Raw genomic sequence first — 25931 nt, 5'->3', positions numbered from 1 at the left:
GGTTTAAAGCTTCCTTTCCCTACAACAGCACAAAAAGGAACAGACCACTCTATTTAAGTCACTTTCATCACCACCACTAACTCAGAGTATTTATTTTTTCTGGAGCTGAACCCTTGCCAACACCAATAGCCATAGCTTAAATATCCTGTCTGGTTTCTTGACTCCCTGTCACAGAACCACCGCAATCCCTTGTCTGTCTGCACTTCTATTCCTCTTCACACACTATAGTGGATAACTGGCCTCAAAAAATGGAATATAGCATTGTGTTACATTTACCTCAAAAGATTTGGTGATAAATACCAGGCTTCCTTTCACCCTATGAAGATGCTGGCAAAATCCTACTCATTGTGCAAGAGTAAGACAAGTTATTGGTTTATTATTAAAAAAAAATACACCTCTGCCCTGTCAGTCAGTGCAATCCAACCATCTTTCTTCTTAATAGTGAGCTGTCACTGAACCAGGTTCGTCTTGCCCCGACGCACAGCAAACCAAAACGCTGAGACACCGAGGTTTGCGGCAGAGAGGGTTGATTAACAAAGCAGCCAAGCGAGGAGACGGGATAACAAATCTCAAATCCGTCTCCCTGAAGGCAAGGGGGCTTGGGGTATTTATGGGACACGAATGAAGAAGCCGAGTGGTCTGAGGCGTGGGAGGCATGGGGGAAGGTGATTGGAAAAAGGTGCGGGAATCATCCTTCTGCACGGGCGTAACTAGGCAACAGGTCTCTGCACCTTTGCAGGGTAGCGTTTTCGGTGCTCCGATGTCAAAAGGTCACCGAGCAGACAATTAAGCATGCCCAGCGTCGGTGGTCCGATCCAGTCTTAACCAGCTCAGCTCAAAATAGATGTTGCTGACTCCAAGTTCCTGGAAAATAACTCTGGCAAACATCTAACTTTAGGCTAGGTGCCGCTTCAGGACAGGCAAGTCTTCAAACAACCTTGATTAGTGAAGGCAGGTGGAATGGATGTGACTGCTTACCCACGGGTTTATTTCTAAAATAACAAATCTGATCATGTCACTTACCTACATAAGAAATTCTGGGGCAGCTACCTACCGGGACCCAGAAAAAGTCCAAGATCCCTGACGCTATGTATGAATCCTACCGACTTTTCCAGCCTCATTTCCCTTCACCTACCCTCAAATATCCTCTGGTCCAGCCACCAAAAACCACTTATCAAATTTCCCTAACACACCATCTTCTTTTATAGTTCCCTATGAGCTGTCCCTTTAAGAACTCCCCTTCCCCTTTTCTCTACGGGGTGGGGGAGGGGTGCTTTTCAAGAATGGGCTCAAAAGGCATATCTTCTGAGAAGCCTTCCCTGACTCTCCAGGACCATAGGTCTCTGTTTCCTCCATCTCTCCTGCCTCCCATGGGGTTAGTTGTGAATGTAATCAAATGCCTCTAGGCTATGTGTTGCCAAAGCCCGTGTCTGCTCTTCATCACGTCCCTGGTGCCTGGCTCATGCGGGCACACAGTATGGAACCCAGGTTTGCTGAGTTCAAATAACCGCTGCTGCCCCACCTGTGCGGATAAGCAGACAAAAGTGGGTGTCCGGGCAGTTCTGCCTCCTGTGACAACTAGGGCTCCACTCACGGTGAGCCTACTGTTATTTGTGACTGTTCTGCTTATCAGTGCTTTGGCTTCAGCTGCTCCATTATGAGTCTCTCCTGTGAACGAAAAATACTGGACAATCTCACTTACCTGTAGAATCTAAAAAAGGCAAACTCATAAAAACAAAGTAGGATGCTGGCTAGAGGGGTTGGGAGTTGAGTGAAACTGGGAGATATTTGCCAAAGGGTGTAAACTTTCAGTTATAAGATGAATACGTCCTAGAGACCTAAGGTACAGCATGGTGACTATAGTTAACAATACTGTATTGTACACTTGAAATTTGCTAAGAGAATAGATCTTAAATGTTCTCACCACACACAAAAAAGTAACTACGTGAAGTGATGGATGTGTTAACTAACATTCATGTGGTAACCATTTCACAGTGTGTGTACATATGTCAGATCATCGCAGTGTATACTGTAAACTTGCACAATGTTATTAGTCAATTATATCTCAATAAGGACCTTAAAATATGTGAAAACAAACCAACAAACACAAATATGCTCTCTTCTCTAAAGCACACTGAGCTTAAGTCAGACCCTCCTTATTCAACATAATGTATGACAAAGTCAATGTTGATTGAAGTACACTTTTCAAATCAGATGTCATAGGCAGTCTCTCTTGATATTTACCTAAGTCTCTTTTGCTGTGATTTAAATCAGGAGAAATCAAGAATATCTTAAGAAAACTCACCACCAGAGATGGAGGAAACAGAAAATCACAGTCATATCAAGTTCATAAATGAAAAAAATTTTAAAAACCACAACGATGACTGGACCACCAAGTCTTTTCCCCAGCAGAAGAACGCACTCACACTGTTAGTTCAGTACCGAAAGCTAGCTATGGGTGCTCTCAGAGTGGGGTATTTTCTATCGACATCAGCGCCAGTCCTTTAGAGCTTGATGGTGGCATAATTCCATCAATGATTCTGACTCATGATTGACTCATTTTTCTATTTGCTGGACTTTAAAAGATACCATAGTGCCCTCATAATGTGCATCAGCAATAATGTTACCTTTTGAAACCTGTATCATCAATTCTACTTTAGTCTGAATGCATCCAAAATAACTTTATCACATACAGAATAAATCCATCAATTACTAATTACTGAATGCCCACTATGGCCCAGCACATTGCTGTGGAGGATATGCAAAAAAAAAAAAAATCAACCAAAATTCTTTCCTTGATGAATTTAATGTAAATCATAATGACATTTTACATATTAGGTCCCTTATTTTGATTTTTCTCGACAAGATCTCACAGAGCAGAACGCTCGTCATCTGCAAGGCGCTGTAGCGAGGCTACCGGGGAAGCTGCGGACTTCGACCCTGAATACACGCCATATGCAGGAAGGCAATGCCCGTGAGAAACTCAAGTGAGAGAAAGTGTGAGAGCCTTAATAAACACGCCAGTGAAGTGCCAGGGAAAAGGAACAAGGGAGCTTGTAGCTGGAAATGGGGCAGATGCAGAAGGATCAGAGCAGACACTGTGGAGTTTGACATTGTGGCCTTTGAGCTGCGCCTCAAAGGATGAGTAGAATGAGAGGATGCAAAAAATAAAGAGAGAGAAAGGCCACTGTGGAGGGAACAACATGAACAAAATTGTTGGGCAGAAACAAATGAGTTATTTTGAGGGCAAAGGAGCAGTTCAGCTTGAAGCTCGGCAGAAGATCCAGTTGGATAAGTAGGTTGGGCTAACATCACAGGGCTACAAATACCAGGCTAAGGAATCTGAAAATCAGTCCTTAGGCTAATAAGATGATTTTTGAGAGCATGAGTGGTCAGAACGACAATTATTTAAGATGATTTGCCAATGGTGAGACGGAGCTAAAGGAGGATAAACAAGGGCTTCTACAGCTCTGGCTTCTGCTGCAACCAGTGTATGAGCTGAACACTGTAGTGATTCTTCTGATTAATGTTTACAGCTACTGTCAAATGGAAATCTATTAACTGCTTGTGGTGTCTTGCTTCACAAAGCTTTGGCTTCAAACACATCATTATAAAGTCTCTTGTCACCGGTATTGAGCAGTCTGTGTGCTTTCTATCTGCCCAGAACTAAGTGTTATAAGACCAAAGTGCCAAAAAATACATACAGCAAAATGCTGATGATTCCCAGCAAAGACCAAACCAAACTTGTAGTGTAATGTTTATGTTCTACGTAGCACCTGCCGTATATGAAGCACTTGACAAATGATTAATTAGATTGAGTATTTTTTGTTCTTGTTGAATCCAGAGAAGACAGTGCTATAATCCGCCTTGGTGTCAGGTTAATTTTCTGCATCCACCTGACTGGGCCACAGTGCCCAGATACATGGTCAAACACTATTCTGAGGGTTTTTGGATGAGATTAACATTTAAATCAGTAGACTTTAAGCAGATTGCCTTCCAGAAGGTGGGTGGTCTCATCGAACCAGCTGATGCCCTGAATGACACAAAAGACTGACTTCCCAGAGTTAAGAGGGACTTCTGCAACAGACAGCTTTTGAATCTGAAGTGCAACTTCAGCTCTGCTCCTGGGCTCCAGCCTGCCCTGCAAATTTTGGACTTGCTAGCTTCCATAACTGTGTGAGCTAATTCCTTGAAATAAATCTCCTATGTACATGCACATCCTATTTGTTGTTCCTCCAGAGAACCCTAATACTATGGTAAAACATGCCAGAGTTTTCACAACCTGCTTCAGGTCTACCTGAAACTTCTTATGATCATCTTCTCTAGAAAATGCCCTTGACATGAAATTTATGGAATGACAGATAAGGGCCATGGGCTGGGGGTAGGAGTATCTAGCTAGATTTGCTGGGCTTTCTTAGGCAGTCATTATGCCTATGAGCCCTGTACATTTCATAAGCACTCCACTTAGCCAGACGTTAACTATACAATGACCTTCTATTTAATATGTAGAGAACAGAAGTGAGTCGTCTGAACTGAAAAAATGTGGCAGTGACGATCCTTATTACTGAATTCCAGGAAAAAAATTAATGTATTATACTTTCATATGTGATTTCAATTAATAAAATTCTGACACCATTGCAAGGTGAGTGGACCATGATAGAGCCACTGAGTCCAAGGATCTAGGCTAACTGAGGGCCAAGCAGGCCCCTTATAGGAACCCAAGCCTCACATTCAGACCTCTGCAGCCAGACTGACGCCATCCCATGCCAAGTGAGCCAAAGTGCTGTCCCTCCAAAGAGACTGTAGTGAACAAATAATTACCATGTTTCTAGTTCCTGTTTTCATCAGTCAAATCCCAAAACACCAGATAATTTGTCCTGAATTGTACTAGCTTCCCTATAATTTTTCCTTCTTTGCTGTGGACTTCTAACATCAAAGAGAATGAGCAAGAGGGCAAGACCTATGACTTCAATCTGGGAAGAAGGAAATGCATGGCTTTAGAGTTGTTGTTTTATTTTAAAGGCACACTTTTTTTGACTGCTTTCTCTAATTGTGTCTTCATCTTGATTTCACGCTGCTAGTATCTTTTATCATTATGGGCTTAAAAACAATCACTTCATCATATTCCTGGTTTTTTTTTTTACACTACATCCTTATATTCCTTTAAAAAAAAAGCACTGGAATCACCAGTGAGCTTTAAATCATCTATGGGCCCCACCCTTAAAGATTCAAATTTCTTTGTTCTGGGGTGCGGCATCCTGTTCTGATCGCTGACCTCTATTCTTCTATCACATTTAATCAACTACTCTGACTTCTACTCTCTCTCTCTCTCCTGTCTTAACTGTTTTTTCTTAACCAGCTTAGATTCCTGGTTGATCATTTCAGAGGCTCCCTTGCTGCTGCCATCTTTTCATCACAGCTCTCTGACAAAACCTTAGGCCTAGATGATCCCACTTTCCCTGTGCTTGGCAATGGCTGAATGCCTCCAGAAAGCATCAAATACTTTATAATTCTTTTTAACAGTGTATCACCATGAATTTGTGACCATCAGCCTCAACTGGGCCTTCAAGAAATGACTAGGGATCCTACTAAGCTTTACTAATTTACTCCCTTTCATATATTCAAGCTTTCTCTGTCCTCCTCAAAAATCTGAAACTACTTCCTTTCTTTGCCAGGATGCCATCCCTTTCTCTCTCCCATTCAGCTACTTTTCAAAGAAGCCATTTCATAGAGACGCCTTTAACTTGCAGCTACCACACCTCGGCATCTGCACCCTTCCCTTCTTCCCTCCTAGCGCAGAAGGGAAGGAATCCTCTCTCCTGTCTGATTCCTCCAGCTGTCCTCAGAGTGGAACCCCTTCTATCTTCTTAGGAATCCTGCATGATTGATTACCCACCCTTTCTCTCACTTCAACCCTCATCCTCCCCATTGCTCTTTCCCATCAACCCTTAGACAAGCTTGGGTCTCCTAACTTTAGAAACCTCTCCCTTAATGCTATTTCCTCCTCTAGTTAAAGCTCCATCCTTTTGTTCCCCTCCAGAGCCAAATGTCTTGAGCTATCTCTAACCACTGTGCCCCTTTGTTCACTCCCCCCAGCTCCCCAGGACGCTTCATTCTGGCCTCTGCTCCATCATTACACCAGCCCAGCTCTCCCTGAAGTCCTTCCAGACATCGTTTTACTAACCCAAAGGACACTTACAGGGCCCTTTTTACTTTACCCCTCAGAAACATCTTAAATGATTCTCTTTCCCTGGCCTCTGAGATGACACTTTAGCATCTTCTCTGTCACACTTTTCATTCTTATTTGTCAGCTTCTCCTCCACGTGGCTTTTAAATGTTGGAATTCCTCATGGCTCAGAGCTATGCTTTCTTCTCTCACTCCATTTTCACTCTGTGAGCTAAGAGTGATAACTTTGTGGCTTCAAACCTGTGTCTAAACCCCTGACTTCCAAATTTATACCTCCAGACACCTCTGATCCAGGACCAAGACCACACGGAATCTCCTAACGGATGTCTTAAAAAGGCCTCCAACTGAAAATGGCCCCAAACCAAAGTACTTTCTCCTAACCTATGCCTGGTCTCCCTCCAGTGTTCCCCGTTCCCCTGAAGAAGCCAAATACCGGGGAGTTTTCCATGGCGTCCCTCACACAATCATATCCAAGTCAGCACGAAGTCCAGTCTACTTTCCTTCATAAATAAGTGGTATATCTATTAACCATAAGTAACAGTAAATCTCTCCACTTCTCCCCATCTTCATCACCACCACTCTGGCCCATGCTACCAACACCTCTGGCCTGCAACAGATTCAGAACCCATCTCCCTGAACACCTCTGTCCACTCCTCCTCCATCCATCCTTCATTATGGAGCCAAGTGACCGCCTTCAAATGCAAACCTGACTGTGTCACCATTGTGCTTCAAAACCTTCCATGGTTTTCTATTCCCTCTCTATTGATAAACACTACAATGCAGCCTGCAAGACCATGTGAGATACAGTCCCTGCTTCCTCCTCTGGCCTCTTCTTAGGCCATGCTCCTTGCTCTCTGGGCTCTGGCCACACTGACTGTTTTCGGTTCTCAACAGTACTGGGTACCTTTCTGGCTCCTGTTCCCTCTGCCCAGATTGCTCTTCCTTCCTCCTCCTACTTCTACGCCTTTAGATGTCAAATATCTTCTTTTGAAAGCCTTCCCCAACCACCAAGCCCCAGCCTGAATCATGTCTCCTTATACTTTTATTCCATAGTACTTAAAACTGTTTTTAATTATACTTGGCTAATGTCCTCCTCCATTCTAGACCATGAACTCCTGTGAGGCAGAGGCTATGTCTGAGTTGCTTACCATGTGGTAGTATTCTAGTACCTAGTCTCCTGCTCTGCTGGGCAAAGTATAGACTGAATTAAGGCGTGGTTTGTGAGTGACTGAATGAATGAATTCTAGTAATGACGGATCTTTATACTATACTCAGGCTATCAATATTCATCTTTATCCTCCCCTGCAGCACAAACCCAGAATCAAGGTCAAGCATAAACTTTCAAGTCCAGTTCAATATAAAAAGTATTTTTTAAATACTTTTTCAGGGTATAGGCTGCATGGAGGAAAAAACCTTGAAAGGGAAGGACTAGCAGGGTCTGATCTGTGTTCTCCAATGTAGGGAAGGAAAACCAGTGTCTCTATAATTCGTTCTGAAAACCAAACAAGAACTAGCCATATCCACTTCATGAATGAATTCCTTAACTTACTTAAATCACTTACTTGGTAGATATATAAGAAAAAAATCACTCTCACATATTTTTTAAAAAGGCAAATAATTTAGGATCTTCCATAAGGATCTTAAAATGCTCCAAATTCAGAACCTATACATGTACTAAAACCAACACTAACCTATCCCTTCCAGCTCTGAGAGTCCATCTTTAAATAAGTTTACAGTACTATGTCCCAAAGTCTTATACAAATTCTTGGGCTTAAGCTCAAAAGATATTAATCAAAGTCCAAGTAATTTATTAAACTGCCAAGTGGCCATAAAGCAGAGTTAATTCAATTTGGCAGGCAGAGCAAACCAAGACACGGCTTGACCTATGAGCTTTTAGGACCCCCTTTGAAAAGTTGAGTGAAATCACTAGGTAAGAGGTTAAAATTCAACTTTGTTTTATATCCCTCTTTAAATAATGTAAAGTGCAAGCGTGCTCCTGACAATTTAAGATTTTGAGTGATAACTTACCAAACAAAATACTTCCTGAGTTTTCCCACAAGAATTTTTTAAAAGTTCAAAATGCTCTCTTCAACAATGTGGTTATTATTAATACCCTTCCTTTTAAATCATGGACTTTTAAGGCAGTTGTCCGTTGAATTACAAAATCCCAAATCCCAGGGAAGTCATTATAACTATTATGTTAACAGGGCATTAATATTTTACTACTCACTTTCCTGGAAAATTTCTCCTTGCTGGATCAACATTTCAAAATTTAAGATTTAATAAAATTAAAACTATTTTTTTAATGATCAAGGCAGTGTTAGGCTGCCTTAGCTATCTATTGCAGCTATCTACTGCATAACAAGTTAACTCAAAATTTAGCAGTTTAACACAACAAGCATTTATTATCTTACAGTCTAGGGGCAGGGACCTAGAAGAAGCTCGCTAGGTGATTCTGGCTCAGGGTCTTTCACAAGGTTGCAGTCAAGTTGTTGGCAGGGAGGGGACTGCAGTCACTCTGAGGCTGGACTGGTGCTGAAGGCTCCACCTCCAAGGTCACTCTTATGGTGGCTGCTATGAAGAGGCTTCGGTTTCACGCTGGCTGCTGGGTTGGGGGCCTAAGCTCTTCATTCCACACTGGCCATGGGACTCCCTCACTTTCTTTCCATGTGGGCCTCTCCATAGGGCAGCTCAAAACATGGCTGTTGGTTTCCCCCAGCATGAACGGTCCAAAAGACAGAGCAACCAAGACAGAAGCCACAGTGCCTTTGAATGATTTAGTCTCCAAAGTTGCACATCTTCACTTCTACATTATTCTGCTCGTTAGAAATGAGTCAGTAAGGGCTTCCCTGGTGGCGCAGTGGTTGAGAATCTGCCTGCCAATGCAGGGGACACGGGTTCGAGCCCTGGTCTGGGAGGATCCCACATGCCGCGGAGCAACTAGGCCCGTGAGCCACAATTACTGAGCCTGCGCGTCTGGAGCCTGTGCTCCGCAACAAGAGAGGCCACGATAGTGAGAGGCCCGCGCACCGCAATGAAGAGTGGCCCCCGCTCGCCGCAACTAGAGAAAGCCCTCGCACAGAAATGAAGACCCAACACAGCCAAAAATAAATAAATAAATAAATTTATAAAAAAAAAAAAAAAGAGTAAGCTGCTAACTTAATTTGAAAAAAAAAAAAAAGAAATGAGTCACTAAGTCCAGCCCCCACTCCGACGGAGGGAAACCTGGACTCCACCTCTTGATAGGAAGAGTATCAAAGAATTTGTGGACATATTTTTAAAACCACCACATAGGCAGTGGCTAGAAGCATGGGAGTTGGCCACATTTGGAATTAGGAAGAGCTGTGTTTAAATCTTGACCGTGCTACTTACAGCTGTGGGTCCTTGCATAAATTTAACTTCCCTACGTCATAGTTTCACCAAATGCAGAATCAGGTGGCTCACGGGGGTTTTGTGTGGGATTAAATAACATAACATGAAAAAAGGCCTTGGAATAGCCCCTGGTAATAGTAAGCACTTCCTTAATGTTGCCCATACAACAGTTATTGGTGAAGCAAACTACTGAGTGCCCACCGAGTAAAGAATACACAGTCGTTTGCCCTGTAGGAGCTTACAATCTCACTGTTACGAAAGTAAATCTGAAGTTAGACATAGAAAAGCTAATGTGACATAGAAAAGCTAGTTTTTCCTCTAGAAATTCAAAGGCTTCCTAAAGAGAAGTGGTCAGAAAAGCAGTCTAAACAAAATAAGGAAATATATAACGGTTTAAGTATTTTTGTTTGCCTGCTTTTTTAAAGAACAGAGGCTGTTCCTTCAACTTAAATGTTCTCAGAAGTGTTGTGTATACAAGAGATGAAAGCACGGCACTCTGCGGGTGGGAAGCATGCAGTGCAGCCAGCTTGGCCCTCTGCTCTGGACACCCCAAGGGCCCCGAGGGGGCTTGCTGGAGCACAGTTTGTAAATCTGCATTAACAGATTGTGCCTGTATCGCAAACACAAAGGTCAAAGGTCAAATGGTCCTTTGACTATTTGATTAAAGGTCATGGTTTAAAACCATGCCAACCTAAGGTAGCCATTTAAGTAAACAGTTTCATACATGTGATCTGAAAGGTAATGCTTTTTCTCCTTTAAAAATGTGCAATGCTTTAAACATTAGAATCTGAAGGGATTACCTTTCAATCAATCCCTGTTTATTCCTTCTAAGAAAACAAAGACCATTTTTACATGATTGTCCCTTTGTATCTTCTTAGAAGTTAGATCTCATTCTGAGCCAATAATTTGTGTTTTACATAGATTGTGTTATTAGATACTAACTCTAAGCTTCCAACAACTTGTAATCAAAGCAAAAATTAACAAAAAACCTTAAAGCCTATTCTTTTCTGAATTTAGAATTTGAGGTTAGAGGAATTTAAGCATTGGTTAGCCTAGATATCCACGTTGTTTATCTTCCCAGAGTCAAAGCTTGAATAATTTATAAAAATTTCTTCTGAATTTTATGCCCCAAGTTCCAAGGCAACCAAGGGTAATTTTCAGTTGGGCTATTGAAAGTATAAAGATCAGTCAAAGATTTCACTGAATAGTCCATATCCTTCATGTAATATGTAAAAAAAAAAAAAAAAAAGTATAGTAACTATGGAAAGACAGAAATGGAGGTTAACTATCCAGACTTAAACACATTATAAAATAATAAAATATTTGAATTATTACACAACATTAATGCCTGCTCTATAGAGGTGCTTTGCTTCCAAGCCTATAATTGGTCCTGGATCAAAACTTTATTATTAGAGCATGGGGTAACTTTCTGATGAGCTTTATGGTCAATGTATGTGTATATCAAGATAACAGGTTTTACAATTGTTAGTTAGGCTCTGAAAATGTTCCACAGATCCAAGGCTGACAGTTAATCCAGCTTACTAAGAAATATACCATGCATGTTTCATAATACAGTTTTGTCAAAGACTGCATGCCCATCAAAAGGCACCAAGGATAGGGGATGGGCAAGTGGAGAAATAAAAAGTTTATTTTAAAAAATCATACTGTGTTATCCAATGCAAGATGCCTGTCCCTTCCCCAACCATGCCCTCTTACCCCTAATAGGGCACACTGCCTAATTTCTAACTGCCAGCACCTGTATTTCTCTGCCTGAAGGTTCTCTCTTGCATATCGAGATTGCTTTGCCCTCCTGAATGTTAGTGACCAGGAATTAGTGACTGATGGAAGTTGGTGGGTAAATTATTCAAACTCTTTCAACCTTGGGTGAGAGGGCTCAGGTGTGTGTTTTGCCTGGGCTCCCAAAATCTCTCCAGGAAGATGACAAACTCCAGTTGCCAATGACGGTAACTTGCTTCATAACACACCCTTTATTGGCTCCTTTCGCTTCCTTTTTTCACTTTCTCAAATAAACTTTTACCTGAATCCTTGTGTTATGGCTTTCTTCTGGGAGAAATCCAAACCGAGATGCTACTCATAACTATATTTGCTGATCAAGTGAAGTGGCTATTGAATATATCAGTTTAAGGTCATTTATGGAGAGATATTATAACTAACCTGGATTATCTTTGGTCCCTCACTCCATACCATGAGGAAATCTCACCAAATTATAAATACACTAGGAATTGGCACATGAAAGTCATGCATTTTTGGACGTGTGGAAGGAAAATAAATTTTTGGAAGAATGCTAACAAAACTTCCATTAACTACTAAAATGCATTCATTCAACCAAAACTTACGAAGGATTTTCTATGGGATATAAAGTGAACAGAAAAGGTCTCTACTATTAGGGAGCTTACATTTTTGTTGGTGGAGAGGGACAAAAAATAGAAAAAGAAATTAATAAATAAGATAATATTAGATAGTGATAAGTGCTGTGAAGAAACTAAAACAGGGTTATACGATAGCATGACCTAGTTGGGGAAAGGTTACTCTAGCTAGGGGTCAGAGAAGTCCTTTTGAGAAGGTGATATTTGAGCTGGGGCCTGAGTTACAAAAGAGGACCAGTCCTACATGGATGTGTATGTGTATAAATGTGTGTGTACACACAATCACACCTCCATCATATCACAGAGTCAGGCCTGAAGAGGATAATGTCCTTTCATAAAGTATTATCTCTCTATCCTCCATAAAATACAGACCATCCAGTTATTAAAAATAGGAGGCTTACTTGTTAGATATGCATCCTAAAGTATAATATTTACATCTACAAAAGGAAAGGACAAGATGTCTGAGACTGCTTTAAAATACTCAGGGGCACGGTGGAAAGATGAAAGAAGATTAGCAAAATATTGATGACTCTGGAAGCTGAGTAATGGGTACCTGAGGCTCAAAATACTATTTTCTTTACTTTGTTTATGTAAAATTTCCCACAGTCAAAAGTTTTTTTTTTTTTTAAATAAAATATATATCAAAGATAGAGAATTCCCAAAGTTATAGAAATCCCACCTCACCAAATTTTCATCAACAAATTAGGAGCTCAAGCAGGAACGGGGTCCAGTGGAATCATGAAGGTGTAAAGACAAACTCTGGACTATGCAATGAGAAAGGAGGTTACAGGATATCCCTTCAATGGAATGCTGAGCTGGCAAACTGGATGTGTCTCCCCAGTCCTACTGAGTCCTACAGAAAAATTCAAAATGTCTCCGTCTTGCTTCAAATATTAAAAACTTCTAGATGTTTCCAAGGCCCTGAACAAGATCCACTTTGGAAAGTTGGTCATCAGGTTTGGGTGCCATCATTAATCTAAGGAGAAATATACCAAATTTGCATTACAAGCTTCGATCCTAGTTATCACCCGATCCTATCCACGTCCCTTTGTCCCCAACTCTCCACATACTTCTTGTCAACAATTCAATTTCTCTCTGTGTTTTACTACATACTAACGTCATTAATAAAATATTTATTGAATGTTTATTCTATGACAAGCAGAGCACTGTTTTGCCAATGTCCCTATTGGAAATAAGATGCTACACTGACTGCTGATAGGAAAGAAATCCTTCCTCTTCATTTTGCTGCTCTTTCTTTAATATTTCAGACTTGCTAGGTATAAAAATGGTGTCTTTTCTTCAGTCATCATCATCTTGTCCAGGGATTCTGGTATTTTCTTCTACTCCTTTGGGAAGAAGCCACTGTAGAGGTTTTGTCTTTAGGAATCTTTTTATTTCTCCTTCATATATGCTTTTCAAGGCTCCTCTTTACTTTGCTTTACCAAATTGAGATTTTCTGGAATAACAATAACATAGCTTGAAGATGTCCAAAGAAGCAGCTGATAGGGTGAAGTAGGATCATATGCCATCATCCTGACCAAGGACAAAGGCTGATTTCCTGAACCACAGCAATCAAAATTGGCAGTCTGACTGAAGACTCATCAGCCGTCATCAAACTTGAGATGAGCTATTTTCTGCATCATGGTAGCACCTTCTATTTTAATGAGCATGGGGAGAGAACTATGTAAGCCTCTGTTTTGTAATGGTCTCACTCTACTTTTTTTTTTTATATGGCCACTCAAAGATAAAAAAGATGGATGTGATGCTTACTATGATAAAGTACATTTTTTAAACGAGAAAAAAAAAAGAGTTTTTCTTTGTACCAGTGACTATCATATTTCTAATATACTAAAGGAACAGAGAGGGATGCCTCTTTTAAGGTTTTTAATTATATACTACTTTAAATGTTTCATTTGATAAACAACTGAGGATACAATCAAGGAGTTATTATAGCAAATGTCTAGCATAGCAGGCTGTCCACCATAGATAAATACATCAAAGCACCTGTTCAATTTGCAAGCCCTTTTGGTTCTAGTGCTGACTGAGGGATTTATCAGGGTGCTTTCTACCACCGGCGCCAAATCTCCATGAAGTGAGTGTTTTCCCTAGGATACACTCTCCACTTAGAAGCCCAGCCAGCTGGGAATAGACTTGTTTATGTTTAAACGAATTCACAATATAAGAAGAATAATTCACTGGGATTATAATGATATTCTTCTAAAGAAAACTGACCGAAGTCTAGTCAATAACAAAAGACACAAGCCCTAATCAGAGCAGTAAACACATCTGGAAGTTTTAAGGACTCTGTAGAAGAAATTATCTACTGATTTTGGAATGGAATATTTGAAGGTAAGTTGAGATGCTAATTAAAAACACACAGCCCAACAATTTCTGACAAAAATCACTGTCTTCCTATGAATCATTAGTAAGTGAAATTTGTGCCTGACCTAAGGCTTCATTTACCTATATTAAAAGGTAGTGAGAAACACCCAATGAAGAAGTTGAGACTAAACAATGACCCTCTCTGTCATCCTTCTTTTAAGAGTCTGGTACTCATCATGGAATTTTCTTTAGCTCAAAGCAAAACCAACAACAAAAGGAAAGAAACTACTTCAGAAAGACCTCCTGCACCAGACGGTGATGAGCTGGTATTGTGTAGAACAGGAGCTGGAAGCACAGGTGTGATTACATTTTTAACTGTTTTACTTCATTGACTAAAAGAAAAATTAATGGTAAGGGAAAAGAATCAGCAAACACTATTTCCTGATGCTTATATTCAAAATTGTTGTATATTGTTAAATAAGTGATATAAATTATAGCTTGACTGTCCAAAGCAGCCCACATTAATTCAACTAACACTTTTCCCACAACTGCTATGTTTACAGCATTCAGCAGAGTGGAAAAATATAAAAATGAATAAAATTTATTTTCTGCTCTTGAAAAACCCACAGCCTAGCAAGGAAGACAGATATGTAAAAAGTAGACCATGAAACTGAAAATGAATGAAATAGGTGTTCCCACAGACATTCAAGCAAAGCCCCAAAAGAGCTGAGAGAAGAGAGAAATTCAATAATTTGATGGATTCAAACATAGCCCTGAAAAGAATCCTAAGAGGTCATCTTGTTTACTCCTCTTTTTTTGTTGTTGTTTATTTGTTATTAATGTGTAAGAAATATGAAACCCAAGAAATTCAGTAGTTTGCAACAATTACAAAGCCTGTTAGAGGCAGAGCTTAGAGGGGACCCAGGTTTCCTGACACCCTAGTTTACTATTATTTCCCATGATGCCATCCTAACTTGCAGGTTTCTTATATCAAAGTTGAACTTTGGTTTAGAACTTATATGTCCAAATACTTATCAGTGGGTCTACGATAATTGTTTTTTGGCGGGGGGAGGGTGGATATGAGGTAGGGAGTAGTGAAACTGATTTCTGAACTTTAAAAAGGTGCACTTTATCATTGATTATTTCCTCCCTTTAAATGAGAACAGAATAAAGCAAAGAAGCAAATGTAATATGCAAGGGGGATGAGTGACGACTCTTACTGCAAACACACACACACACACACACACACACACACGAGGGGGACAGCACGGACAATTTCATCTAAGAGCACAAGACTCTCATTGGCCCCTTGTCCTGACTGAAGGTCTGTGCACACAGTAGGGCCTTCTGATAGGCCCAGATGTCAGTCTATATCACAGGTTCGTTTTCTCTCTTTGCCGAGAAGAAATGGTCATTTCTTTCACATCCAGACTTGCTGAAACAAACAACATTGTCATCATCGTCAACCATAAACATTTCCTGCAGGAAGACAGAAGATTCTCATCTGTGTCAGATTCTCAGCTGGGAAACTCATAATTTAGTCAAGAAGCCTCAGACGGATACACAAAAGAGAAATCAATCATAACAGATAGGTGTCTAATGCGGAGTACAGGCCATAAATGCTATAGATGTTGTGTGGAAATGCCTCAGCCCGAGGCGGTAGGCATTAGAATTCTCACAGAGGAGAAAAGTGAGTCTCAGAGGAGTTAATTTGCATGTTGGTGGTAAAGCTCAGACTCAAACTGAGCTCTGATGGGTCCCAAAGTGGTTGCCTTTGAAGCACACCCTCTCCCCTGTGTGTCCTGTATATACCAGCTTTGCTTCCTTACTCCAAGGCGAGGACTTGGGAAGTGAGGAGCATCAGGGAACTCCCTTAGGGCTGACGGCCAGATATACCTGCTCTTGACTTCCCTGCGGCATTGGCAGGCATTTACCTCCAGAGGAAGATGGGGTTGTTGACTCAGTTCATGTCCTGTATGTACACCTTAAATCCCAGTTGCCTGAAGAAGCATTTCTGTCTGATGTACTTCCACCTCATTTAGCGCCAGATGGCACAGTGTCCAGGACTTGGATAGAACAAGCCTTCAGTAAATGCTGATTGCTAGTACTGACTCATGCTCGTGGAAACAGACACAATGAGGTCCGTGAAAAGAATACCTCGCAATGTAGTCTCTACCTGTCTGTAACATGCAGTTGCAATTTGCTTGTCTTCAGAACATTCTACTTCTGCTGTTCTGGGGCTTGGTATTCCTTGATGGTAAGAAATTAGGTAGCTGTCTTCACTGCATGTAGAATTCTATTTACCTGCACAGTACTATACTTTCCACAGATTTATTGGGAGTTCAGGCATGAAAAAATGTTTTGAAACTATTATCATAATGTTTTGACTGTGGATGATTAACAATCTGAAAAGAGTGAGTTGTTTACAGGTTTGAGATTAGTGAACAGTGTAATGAGATGGCTAAAACAGCTCATGAATATTAAGCTGACTTAACAGATATAGAAAGTCCAGGACTAAGGATTTCACATCTATGTTTTCGATGACGTACATTAGGAGGGATGGAGAGAATGTGGACTCGAGGGCATACTGGTCAGGGCAGAAAAGGGTGGTACCCCACAGTGGGTGAGGAATAGCTCCAAGAACAGGCAAAAAAGAATCCAGGAAGAAGGAGCATACTGTTTGTTTTCCAATACAGCACTTAAAGGGAAGAGAGATTAGATTCATTGCGTGTGGCTCCAGCAACTTAATACTAGGCCAGTGAGCAGAAGAAAGTGTTGATTCAGTACAGGCAGAACTTTCTAAACATAAATCTCTCCTAGAATGGACTGGCTAGTGAGGAAGCAAGATTTCCATCTGATTATTTCCAAGGAGAGGTTAAGCTGGCCCACTAACATAGAGGGCTACTGAAGTATAAGTTCTTGCCCCAATAGAGAGTTACCTATAAAGTCGGTGATCATACTAATCAACCATGTTATTGAGTATATTGTTTACATTATATTGTCCCGGGTTGGAAAAAATCACTTGCCAAAAAGACATCCTGTGTTGCCTTGTTTACCCAATTAGCAGAGGTCTGACTTCAGCCTTACCAAACTTCAGTTCTTATCAATTCAAGATTCAGAAAGTGATTACGTGATTTGAATATTCATATTATTTGTCATTACCACAGATGTTATAGGGTTTTCTTTTTTAAGAAGAAAAAGTGATGGTTTGTATGGACGCATGTGAACACACTAAAAACTAGAAGTTATTTTCATTATTGACATACTTTTAAAAAATGTCTTCCCTGAAAGTAAACCAAATCTCCAGAATTGTGCAATTTACCAGCAGAATGACCAGAGAGGCTTAAGATTAGCAGATTTAAAAAATATAACCCATGCCTTTTTTCTAAGCTAAACAATTTGCTGTGCCACATTCTCAGTGTATCACTCAGATTTATCTTTACATTAACAACGCTTACCAGCAGATAGCCAAAAAGGCTCGCCAAGTTGGACCAACTTCAAGATTTGTTTCCATGCTGGGGTGCTTCATGCGCTTAGCAGAAGCAGAGTGCAGCTAGGGCTCATTTATTACATTATGCTATAAACATTTTGTCTTGAGCTAACAAGATACTCAACACAATTCCATAGGTTACTAAGCACCGTAAACATCTGTTAACACAGGCACCAGAGATAGCACAGAAAAGGTGTCTAGAATCCATTTTTAAGAGGTTTATGATGTGAAGTCTGCTGTTTAAAAACTAACAATCAAAAACACAGCCCCAAACTCTGCCTAGAACAAATATTTGCAAGGCAAAGTTATGCTCAGTTTGAAAAAAAATGCACTTGTGTCGTTGCTTTGTCAATGTATTTATAGATTTTCATTTCACACCTCTGCCCATTAAGTGTTAGTTTTCCGTGCCATTCAGGAGACCCAAGCTATAATTTCACTGTGATATATTTACTCCAAAAGAAAAGCTGAATGTTGACTCACCAACTTTCCTTAGACTCATGTGAAGCAAAAAGTTTACAAGGGTGGAAGAAGATGAGAGATGGGACATACTTAAGCTACGAATGAAGTTTCCAGTGGTCTCTGGGCTTAAAACACATCCTTCCAGCTCCATCTAAAGTCCATCTGAAGGGAAACCACAAATGACCAGACCCCTTGAAATCTAATCTGGGAACACTGAGCTTTGTTTTTCTCAAAAGGAAAAAGAATCCTCAATCACAGAAAAGATGGAACCAACAACTCTGCCTACTAAATCATTTTATTTCGTTCCTATCCAGCATTTTAATTTCTGGAAATGTTTCAATACTATAGACCTCCAAGGTCTATACCCTGGCACCCCAGAGAGGAGGACTTCCAAGATGACACCACCTGCTCAGGGCACAGAACTGCCACTGTGAGGAAAGATGAGTGCCTTCCCAGGCACACACACCAGGGAGTCTAAACACCCCAGAGGCTGTGGACAACAGTACCCTGGGAATCTCAGATCCACGGATCCAACCTGGGTCCGCGTCTCCGGGCTTCTGGACCCACACATTCACACGTCTCCTCCGTCCTCCTATGCAGGTCTCCTGAGAGCTCCAGAAACCTCCACCTCCAGCCTTTCGTAGGCAAAGGGATTAGTATTTTAAAGTCCGTGGTACTTAAATCCTGTACAGAAACTCCTGCGACTTCCCAACCCTCTGGCCTCCCGTTACCTTTCCCTGTCCCTTCCAAGGTCTCCTGGCGGCACAAACAGGCGGGCGGCACCTCTCTGGCCTCCTCCCCCCAACCCCCCTGCACACCCTACTGGCTCAGGCTCCGACACGCCCCCCCAGGCGCACACACACCGCGCGCACACACACAGCGCGCACGTACACCCATTCAGCCCACTGACCCTGCACCGGGCCACCCACTCCCACAGCATGGCCCCAGCAGGCGTACCCCCCGCTCCGGCTCATATATAAAGCACTCACCCCAAAACAGACTTCCCTGTGCACCCGCAAGTGGGTGACCCTGCCCAGCACCCTCTGCGAGCCGTCAGAGTCTTCTCCCCAGACCCGTCGCTACCCCACTCACCCGCGCGGCTCTCTTGCCTCGGGCAGTTCTGTCAAAACTTTAAGCCTGGTTGATTTCATAACCACGAGTGTGTTCAGGGCTGGAGGAGTTCGGTTCGCCACGATCTCCACCCACCCCAGCTCATGGGGACTGGTGACCGTGACTCTAACTGACCCCAGCTCCGCCGGTGCCAATGCGCGGCTGCAGTCCGCAGAAACGCGCAAGGGTGGTGCGCTTTGGGAAGGAGCGCGCGGTGTAGAGGCGCACAGCCGAACAACCTCCCCTCTCCTCCCGCGGCGCAGCCAGGGACCTCTCCCCGCTTAGCAGCGAAGCCTCAGCAGTTCCTGCCCCAGCCCGGCTGGCTGATGATGTCAAACAGAAACAGTCGCAAAACTTCTAAGACTTTAACAAAACTGGCTTCGGAGGAAGCCCCTCCGGGCACCGCAAACGCGGGTGGGAGCAGGCGCCAGCGTGGGATGGTTCGTCTGTCACCCCCAACTCCCTGACGCCCCCACCAACTTACACATACACACACGCACACGTCCAGAGCGTGGATCGGGTTACAACTACCCACCAGCAGAAAACAACTTCTTGGTGAAGAGAAGGGGAGCAGTGCCAACCCCCAAGTCACCAGGACAAAAATTATCCGTGTAAATACATAAGACAGATCCCCACTTTCATAAACAACTGGCGTCCCAGGCTCCACTCCCAGGCCCCCCGACACAACATGGGGAAAATAAGAGCCCGATTCCGGCGCTCCCTTCCAGTACCTCTGAGGCTCGCCTCCGGAGAGAGAGCGCGGTTCGCGGCCGCGCTGGGGCCGAGGGCGCGGGGCCCTCCGGCCTGCGCGGCCCCAGCCCGGGGTCCTCGCCGCTGCCTCCGCTCAACAGCAGCCGCCGCCGCCGCCGCCGCTGCAGCAGCCGCCGCTGCCGCCGCCGCCGCTCCCTAGACCGCCTCCTCTTCCCATGGCTGCGCCCTGCTTGGCAGCTCCCGGGCTGTCAGGCTTGGGGAGGGGGGAGGGGAGGGGTGAAACGGGAAGGGAGGATGGGAGGGGAGGGGAGGGGTGAGAACCGGCGGGTGCCGTTCACTAGGGGTCACGCAGCGCCCGGCCCGCCGCCCTCGGGACCCGGGCTGCCGCAGCGAGGGGAAGCGGGAGCTCAGGGCGGCTGGTTCGAGACCCGCTGGGGAGGGGCCGAGCGCAGTTCTGGCCGAGCACTCCGCGGAACTGGGATGAAGCGTTCCCCGGCGAGGAGTTGGAGTTGGTGCGTGTCACTCTCATCTGGGCTGCGCGGCTCCTCCTAGAGGAAAATATTGGTAGTTGCAGGACACTTCCTTCCTCTCCGCCCACCCCTGTTCCCAAAAAGAAGGCAGGACCTAAAAGAACCTAAATGCAGTCAACAAATTCAAGGGAACGCTTACAGAAAGGTTAGCTTTCTGCTGGAATGGGGGCGGGGGGGAGGGAGGGGGGAAACGGACAAGACAGCTTGAAAAGCGTAATTGGCAAACCGAACATTGCCTCTTTACACCTGCAACCAATTTCCAAACTCCTGCTCCCTGGGGCATGGTGAAAAGATAGTTAAAGGACCTTACTTCAGAGGTTAGAAAAAGGAGGCAAGAGAGATGAAGTAATTTACCAAGGACACGAGACATGTTAGAATAGGGGTATGTTCAGAAACTGGAGCACAGGGAAGCAGGGTGTCCAGACACAGACCTCGGCCTGAGAACTGTACTTGTGTGTGGCCTAGGGAACGTGGTTTTTTAAATGCCTTGCGCTGGACCTCTGTCAAATACGGGCCTGCCCACCTCATTCCACTGCAGGGAAAAGAAAGTGAGAGAAGAAGCTGTCAAAGTGCTTCAGAAAGTCAATATCGTTCTGCATAAGCCTGTCATTTTGTTAAAGCATCAAACTCCCAGTCACCACATGCTTTTCTGAGTAGAAAGTTCAAAAGTCCATTTCCAGGTTGTCTGAGATCTGACGGAGCAGCCCATCATGCTATCTTTTCACTATTTACTTTATTACTGACAGCCAGTTGTAACGTCATTTATTTAACAGATTCGGCTTACTAAATGACATTTTTTTTACAGGGTTCCCAGACACAAAGCCAAATATATATACCCAGAGAGAAATGTTTAAGCAACAACTTAAAGAAACCAAGCTTCTTAGCACTAGAATAAAAAATCCCCAGGGCGTGGAAAATAGTACAGGGAGGCCAAGACTTGGGAAGGAGCATAGTACTAAAGACTTCGGGCAGCAGATGTCACATAAGATACCCTTCTTTTTAAAGGAATCAAAGAAGTGGAAAATTCTGTTCCTTAGAGTCTTTTCTGGTGCTCAGCTGTGGCTCAACAACCCAACTGTTCAAGGCAAAGACACCCAGAATGAAAGGAGGGGGGAAGATTCTAGTAGGGGTGTGGACCACACTGTCCCATCCTGAGGCAGGAGGCAGGATGGGTGTTGATCTTGAACTGGTCCTGCTCTAGCTGTATCCCACTCAAATATAATGAGGCTTCTTTTCCCTAAGAACCGCCCCTAATCCCTTGATTTCTGGGGTTCCATGCTTTGCTAGAGCAGTAGGAGTGCTTACCAATGTCTGGAGTTTTTCAAAGGGGAATTGCCCACATAGAGATTAGGGCACAGGCAGGCAGAACACCTGCTGGGTGGTCAGTACTGCCAGGCTGGCTGAAAGGGCAGCAGTGGCAGAAGTGGAGAACAGGCAGTCCACGAATGCTGACTCCACTCCTTCTGAGATGAACTTCCAATTTGGCCTTTCAGACTCTGACACTGCCAAATTCTCTCTTTATATCCCTTCTGTGCCTTCTCATTCTCACCCGCCCCCCTCACCCTCAAGCTCAGAGAATCTTCTAGCAGGTGCCAGAGGGACTCACAAAATATTTTCTAAGTTCTATCGTTTATGCCCTGAGATGATTTCAGGGCCATGCTTAGCAAAGAAAGATTACCTTCTTTCTTCCTCTGGGTTCATCTGGAGCCTTCATTCTGTGAGACAGGGAAGCTGACTGCTCCGTCTTTGGGAGAAAGGTCATCATGCACAGAAAACATTGGTTAATATAAAAAATTAGGGAACCAGACATAAATTTGCAACTTACATGAAAGGCAGTCCTTTTTAAGCCCCATGAATAGAGATCCTCTGATCTCATATATGATCATGTATAGGTCTATAGTAGTATTTGCCTCTTTATATTTTCCAGATTATGAGGGGAAATGTATCAGGTACTGAATTAACTAAGTTGCTACAAGTTAAGGCATGTTAAGTACATTTACCTTATGAAATGTGAAACTGTACTTACCATTCCTTCCCTGCTGCCTGGAATATCCTACTTTGACCATATAGGGAAATTCTCCTTAACCTTCAAATTCCAGCTCAATTGTTTAGTGCCTGGCTTTTCCCAAAGGTGGAATTAATTAATTAACTATCCCTGCATCTGCATCCTCATGGATCTTTATACCTACTTGTATTAAATTTTTCAGTTTTTACTAATATGTCTACTTTTCCCATTAATTATGAGACCTCTGAGGGAGGCACTATATATTCTGAGTATCTGTACCTAAAATGTCTACGTTGGTGCCCAGCAAATGGTACGATGCCCAGTAAATGCTTAACCAAATTGAATGAAAATGTAGAACTTCCAAATTTGTATCTCAAACCCAGATCTTTATACAGAGCTCTGAACTGCCATCCTCCACATTTTCTCACACTCCACATTCATAATCGGGTCACTTCCTGACCCCTCCATGCCTAACATCTGGTCCAAACCACCATAGTCCTTCACCTGGATTACTGCTGTAGTCTCTCAAACTCCTACTGGTCCTGTTTTCCTGGGGGATCCAAACTAATACAATATTTACTGGTAAAATTAGTAAGATTCTAGAAATAAAGCACACCTACTTTAAAAGATTTTTGAAAACTAACACTGAATTCCCATCCACTAGGTTCTTTCAACAAATGCTGAAGAGCCTGCACCATGACAGGTTTGTTCTATGAACATAAGATGCCTCAGGGAACAAAACTTACATGGCCTGTTCACAAAGACCTTGCCCTCATGGGGCTTACATTCTATTTGGGAGAGACAGTGAACAATAATAAACATAATAAATAGGTAAATCACTGAAGTGCTGCTCAAAGGAAACTATAGTAGGATAAGGGTTTCAGGAAAGCCAGGTAACAGGTGGAAGAATGCTGGGAATTCCTTCCTTGCCCAGGACTCAGCAGCATATTGTGGAGTTGAGCATGTGGTGCTGTGAACACCCTGGAAGAGCACCCTTGACTCTCCCCACGCCTGTCCCCAGCCCCCGCCCTCAATTGCCTTGGTTGAGAAGATGGCAGGGGAATCATGAAGGAAAGGAAACAGCTGAGGAATGTATTTACCTTTTCTTTCCTCTATTGAAAGGCAACAGGGGAAAAACTATTTCATGATCTGGAAATTCTTAGCCAAGACTTATGAGGTGGTCCCAGAGCCAGAACTAAAGCTTAAAATCACCATTTATTTTATGAATTTCAAAAAATAGGTATTTCGATTCAGAGCTCTTAAAAACTGAAAGGAATATGATTGCCTGGACTCTCTCTAGTGGACTCAGAGCCACCCCCAGAAAAGCTCAGGACCTGGGCAATGCCATCCATGTGCAGCCAGTGGGTGGAAAGGAGCCAAACAAGATAGGTCTCAACAGAGAGTCGTGAATGAATGTTCCCCTTTAAATGACTTAAGTGTAAAAATTAAAAAATTTTTTTTAATATTTTGAGATTATTTTCTCTATCCTCCCACCAAATGCAAAAGCTTGTTTTTAAAAAGCATCTGATAGATGGTCCTCCAGCTTCTGTCTGGATAATTATATTGATGAGTAACCCATTAGCTCCCTCGTTGGGAACCGAGTTCCATTTTGTGACTGCACCATTTGTTAAGAGTACTTTAGCCAGAATCTGCTATTCTATTATTTATACCTGATTCTATCTCTAGAGCACATAGGGAAAAATTAGAAATTTAAACTTGCTTTTTTTCATGAGACACACTTTCCGCATGTCTCACCGTAAGTTACCCCTCCTCCAGGCCAAACACATGCAGGTCTTCCCACTGCTTTTCATGTGATGAGGTTTCCAGACCCTACACCATGCTGGACCTCCACCTTAGTATACACTCCAATTCATCAAAATCCTTCATAAATTGCTGTTCCCAGTATCAAATTCAATCCCATTATGGTCACCACAAGATAGAGGAGGGCCATGAGCTTCCAACTAGGTGTTCTGGAGTAATGGAAATGGCAGAAGCCTTGGAGTCCAGTAGATGTGGTGGGAGCCCCCAGCTCTGATCCAACTTCCATCTGTTGTCACTCAGCCTACACTCCAAGAAAGTGAATTTAGCAACCTTACCATGATCAGGGCATTTCCATCCCTTCTTTTCTTTCATATTCAATCCTCTCCTACTTTTTTTTTTTTTTTTAATTGTATTTATTTATTTATTTATGGCTGCATTGGGTCTTCGTTTCTGCGCGAGGGCTTTCTCCAGCTGCGGCAAGAGGGGACCACTCTTCATCGCAGTGCGCGGGCCTCTCACTATCGCGGCCTCTCTTGTTGTGGAGCACGGGCTCCAGACGCGCAGGCTCAGTAGTTGTGGCTCACGGGCCTAGTTGCTCCGCGGCATGTGGGATCTTCCCAGACCAGGGCTCGAACCCATGTCCCCTGCATTGGCAGGCAGATTCTCAACCACTGCGCCGTCAGGGAAGCCCCAATCCTCTCCTACTTTTTATCTTCACATATTGCTTGGTTCTTTCCTTCTATCCTCTTTATTTTTAAAAGAGGTGGGACTATAAAAGCAAAAAAAAGATGTGAATGAGAAAGGGATCTGAGCAGGTATGAAAAAGTTTTTCATAGCAATTTTATAGAAATTAGGCACACAGAGTATTTCCAACTACTAAATAAACTATCAATCTAGTTTACTAATCAGACTTCTCCAGGGCATAATGAAAACCCAAGAGGAAGAATACTGAACGCTTTGCATGCGAAAGGAACAGACCTGCCTACCACCCACTGTCTACCCAGTGAAACCAGGAAAGGTCAGGTGAGGGGAGGAACTGCTGGAGAACTCCTTGAGGAGAGAGAGGGCTTGCAGGGTAACAGAACTTTACTCAAGGTCACTGGCCCTCTGCAGCACTTGCTGAACCAGGTGAAGGCTGAGACGTGTTAACCAGAGGAACTCATAATATCTTGGATCAAAGAATTTGAGAGCTAAGTCAAATAGGTCTCAACTGTTGTAGGCAAATAATAAATCAGAATGTCTGTTGAAATTAAATTTGCTTCATAAATTTTTTTCTCATACATTTTCCTAACGCTATAGAGTATTCCAAGCACATTCACAGCAATTATGTCGATTTTTCTTCACAGCAGTCCCATGAAGAAGGTGTGATTATCCTCTATCAGTGAGGAAGCTGGTTAAAGAAGCAAAGCAACTGGACCAAATCATGCAATTAGGTAGTTACAGGAGTTGGATGGGAACCCAGAGCCTTTCTGGGTCAAGTCCATTCTTGGGTCTCCTCTGAAGCTTCTCCAGTTATCCACGCCAACCAGTTTGTCTATCTTCTGTTTTTAAACCAGCAGACCACAGAAAACTTTAAAAATTTCCCCCAATCTCTCTC

General features: G+C 42.9%; 1 protein-coding gene across 1 annotated transcript in view; it reads right to left on the bottom strand.

Moving 5' to 3' along the window:
* GHR (growth hormone receptor) overlaps positions 1-20145 on the bottom strand; it is a 277695-nt gene extending 257550 nt beyond the window's left edge. The window contains exon 1 of the mRNA XM_036849228.1: positions 20059-20145. The gene's annotated coding sequence lies outside the window, so the exon portion shown is untranslated. The remainder of the gene's footprint in view (positions 1-20058) is intronic.
* Positions 20146-25931: the final 5786 nt, after the last annotated feature.

The sequence above is a fragment of the Balaenoptera musculus genome, chromosome 3 (genome assembly GCF_009873245.2).
Source record: "Balaenoptera musculus isolate JJ_BM4_2016_0621 chromosome 3, mBalMus1.pri.v3, whole genome shotgun sequence".
In the NCBI taxonomy this organism is placed as follows: domain Eukaryota; kingdom Metazoa; phylum Chordata; class Mammalia; order Artiodactyla; family Balaenopteridae; genus Balaenoptera; species Balaenoptera musculus.
Note: the sequence above shows the minus strand (reverse complement) of the source record. Positions and strands in the feature narration are given on the sequence as shown.